We start from the raw sequence: 4,438 nt of genomic DNA, 5'->3' as shown, positions 1-4,438 counted from the left end.
GTCATTGCAGTTTTACAGCGGTTACATGGATACACAGGCAGCTAGGTGGTGAGTGGAGGAGTATTTAAAGTAAGGACCGCAGACAGGCTATCAAAGGCCTAACATAACAAACAATAGGCTCATGGCAGTTTTACAGCGGTTACATGGATAGACGGGCAGGCAGCTTGGTGGTGAGTGGAGGAGTATTTAAAGTAGGGACCGCAGACAGGCTGTCAAAGGCCTAACATAACAAACAATAGGCTCATGGCAGTTTTACAGCGGTTACATGGATACACGGGCAGGCAGCTTGGTGGTCAGTGGAGGAGTATTTAAAGTAGGGACCGCAGACAGGCTTCAAAGGCCTAACATAAGAAAATGGGCTGGCTGTAGGCACTTTATAATTGGTTCCAGGGGTACACGGGCAGCAGTGGTCTGGCCAGTGGAGGACTAGTGGAAGGAGGGACCGCAGACAGGCTTCAAAGGCCTAACATAAAAAAATGGGCTGGCTGTAGGCACTTTATAATTGGTTCCAGGGGTACACGGGCAGCAGTGGTCTGGCCAGTGGAGGACTAGTGGAAGGAGGGACCGCAGACAGGCTTCAAAGGCCTAACATAAGAAAATGGGCTGGCTGTAGGCACTTTATAATTGGTTCCAGGGGTACATGGGCAGCAGTGGTCTGGCCAGTGGAGGACTAGTGGAAGGAGGGACCGCAGACAGGCTTCAAAGGCCTAACATAAAAAAATGGGCTGGCTGTAGGCACTTTATAATTGGTTCCAGGGGTACACGGGCAGCAGTGGTCTGGCCAGTGGAGGACTAGTGGAAGGAGGGACCGCAGACAGGCTTCAAAGGCCTAACATAAAAAAATGGGCTGGCTGTAGGCACTTTATAATTGGTTCCAGGGGTACACGGGCAGCAGTGGTCTGGTCAGTGGAGGACTAGTGGAAGGAGGGACCGCAGACAGGCTTCAAAGGCCTAAAATAACAAACAATAGGCTCATGGCAGTTTTACAGCGGTTACATGGATACACGGGCAGCTTGGTGGTGAGTGGAGGAGTAGTGCAAGGAGTGTCTGTCCCAGTACTCCCAAAATATAAATAGATGTTAATGTCTCGCAAAACAACCAAAACAAAAAAAAAGGTGGCATACTTAGGTACAGGGGTGGGCTCATCTGCTGAGTTTCTGACATAGTAATTTGGCAGTAACTATTTAATGGTGCCAATATAGGACACAGACACAGACTACTTTAAGTTGCATCATAGATGTCTACAAATTTGTATTGTCAGTGCCAGACATTGAATGATGTCAGCGAATAGACTAAAGATTGGTGGAGCTGTGCGACATAATTTTGCACGTGGTAGAGCACATTTTGAGCTGGGGTAGGGGGGAACTCTCTTGAGGCCGGCGGGACCGCCCCAGGGCCCCTCATGTTACAACGGTGTGTCTGACGTTGGGTGCGCACCACCACCGCCAGAGACACTACATTGTACTATGAGGGACCCAGTAGCAATGCCGTCAACCAAAAGCGAGCACACCCACCTCTTCAGACAAACAGCAGTCTCACGGGTGCTTGCGCCAAGTCGCGATACCACGGCCCCGTGTGGGGAGTTTGGCCATTTAGGGAGGTGTAAACATGTCGTATGCTGTACAATCAGCTGCAGCAAATTAGACATTAGAAAAGTAATTCACAGGCAAGAGCTTTTCATAGGAAAGCTAGGTGTCGGCCAGGCAAGGTGGGGCAAAAGATTTCGAAATCCAGTTGTGGTTCATTTTAATGAATGTTAGATCGTCAACATTTTGGGTAGCCAGACGAGTCCTTTTTTCGGTTAATATTGAACCTGCAGCACTGAATACTCTTTCTGATAGGACACTTGCTGCCGGGCAAGCAAGCTCCTGCAATGCATATTCTGCCAATTCTGGCCAGGTGTCTAATTTGGAGGCCCAGTAATCAAATGGGAATGACGGTTGAGGGAGAACATCGATAAGGGATGAAAAATAGTTAGTAACCATACTGGACAAATGTTGTCTCCTGTCACTTTCAATTGATGCAGCAGTACCTGTCCTGTCTGCGGTCATAGCAAAATCACTCCACAACCTGGTCAGAAAACCCCTCTGTCCAACGCCACTTCTGATGTGTGCACCCCTAACACTCCTAGTCTGCTGCCCCCTGGAGCTCGTGTGAGAACGATCACGTGCGCTGTGTGCTGGGAATGCCTGAAGCAAACGGTCAACAAGAGTTGATTGTTTGGTTGCTAATATTAGTTCCAAGTTCTCATGTGGCATAATATTTTGCAATTTGCCTTTATAGCGTGGATCAAGGAGGCAGGCCAACCAGTAATCGTCATCGTTCATCATTTTCGTAATGCGTGTGTCCCTTTTTAGGATACGTAAGGCATAATCCGCCATGTGGGCCAAAGTTCCAGTTGTCAAATCTCCGGTTGTGATTGGTTGAGGGGCAGTTGCAGGCAAATCTACGTCACTTGTGTCCCTCAAAAAACCAGAACCCGGCCGTGACACGCAACCAATTTCCTGTGCCCCCGGGAAAGGTTCGGCATTAAAAATATACTCATCTCCATCATCCTCCTCGTCCTCCACCTCCTCTTCGCCCGCTACCTCGTCCTGTACACTGCCCTGACCAGACAATGGCTGACTGTCATCAAGGCTTTCCTCTTCCTCTGGTGCAGACGCCTGCTCCTTTATGTGCGTCAAACTTTGCATCAGCAGACACATTAGGGGGATGCTCATGCTTATTACGGCATTGTCTGCACTAACCAGCCGTGTGCATTCCTCAAAACACTGAAGGACTTGACACATGTCTTGTATCTTAGACCACTGCACACCTGACAACTCCATGTCTGCCATCCTACTGCCTGCCCGTGTATCCTCCCACAAATAAATAACAGCACGCCTCTGTTCGCACAGTCTCTGAAGCATGTGCAGTGTTGAGTTCCACCTTGTTGCAACGTCTATGATTAGGCGATGCTGGGGAAGGTTCAAAGACCGCTGATAGGTCTGCATACGGCTGGCGTGTACAGGCGAACGTCGGATATGTGAGCAAAGTGCACGAACTTTGAGGAGCAGGTCGGAGAACCCAGGATAAGTTTTCAATAAGCACTGCACCACCAGGTTTAAGGTGTGAGCCAGGCAAGGAATGTGTTTCAGTTGGGAAAGGGAGATGGCAGCCATGAAATTCCTTCCGTTATCACTCACTACCTTGCCTGCCTCAAGATCTACTGTGCCCAGCCACGACTGCGTTTCTTGTTGCAATAACTCGGATAGAACTTCCGCGGTGTGTCTGTTGTCGCCCAAACACTTCATAGCCAATACAGCCTGCTGACGCTTGGCAGTAGCTGGCCCATAATGGGACAACTGGTGTGCAACAGTGTCATCTGCCGATGGAGTGGTTGGCAGACTGCGTTCTGTGGAAGAGCTGTAGCTTCTGCAGGAGGACGAGGAGGAGGAGGAGGAGGGGGTGCGAACGCCTACAGCCAACTGTTTCCTAGACCGTGGGCTAGGCACAACTGTCCCTAAATTGATGTCGCCTGTGGACCCTGCATCCACCACATTCACCCAGTGTGCCGTGATGGACACATAACGTCCCTGGCCATGCCTACTGGTCCATGCATCTGTAGTCAGGTGCACCTTTGTACTCACAGATTGCCTGAGTGCATGGACGATGCGCTGTTTAACATGCTGGTGCAGGGCTGGGATGGCTTTTCTGGAAAAAAAGTGTCGACTGGGTAGCTCGTATCGTGGTTCAGCGTACTCCATCAGGGCTTTGAAAGCTTCGCTTTCAACTAACCGGTAGGGCATCATCTCTAACGAGATTAGTCTAGCTATGTGGGCGTTAAAACCTTGTGTACGCGGATGCGAGGATAAGTACTTCCTTTTTCTAACCAGAGTCTCATGTAGGGTGAGCTGGACTGGAGAGCTGGAGATCGTGGAACTTTCGGGTGTGCCGGTGTACATGGCAGACTGAGAGACGGTTGGAGACGGTATTGTTTCCGCCGGTGCCCTAGATGCAATATTTCCTCCTACAAAACTGGTGGTTCCCTGACCCTGACTGCTTTTGGCTGGCAAAGAAACCTGCACAGATACTGCCGGTGGTGCGGAAAATGGTGGCCTTACAGTGACGGAAGGGATGTTGCGTTGCTGACTAGCTTCATTGGCCGAGGGTGCTACAACCTTAAGGGACGTTTGGTAGTTAGTCCAGGCTTGAAAATGCATGGTGGTTAAGTGTCTATGCATGCAACTAGTATTTAGACTTTTCAGATTCTGACCTCTGCTTAAGCTAGTTGAACATTTTTGACAGATGACTTTGCGCTGATCAGTTGGATGTTGTTTAAAAAAATGCCAGACTGCACTCTTCCTAGACTCGGATCCCTTTTCAGGGATTGCAGACTGAGCTTTAACCGGATGGCCACGCTGTCCTCCAACAGGTTTTGGCTTTGACACGCGTTTTG

This window comes from Ranitomeya variabilis, chromosome 5 (genome assembly GCF_051348905.1).
Source record: "Ranitomeya variabilis isolate aRanVar5 chromosome 5, aRanVar5.hap1, whole genome shotgun sequence".
Classification (NCBI taxonomy): Eukaryota; Metazoa; Chordata; class Amphibia; order Anura; family Dendrobatidae; genus Ranitomeya; species Ranitomeya variabilis.
The sequence above is the reverse complement of the archived record's forward strand: the minus strand, read 5'-3'. Positions refer to the sequence as shown.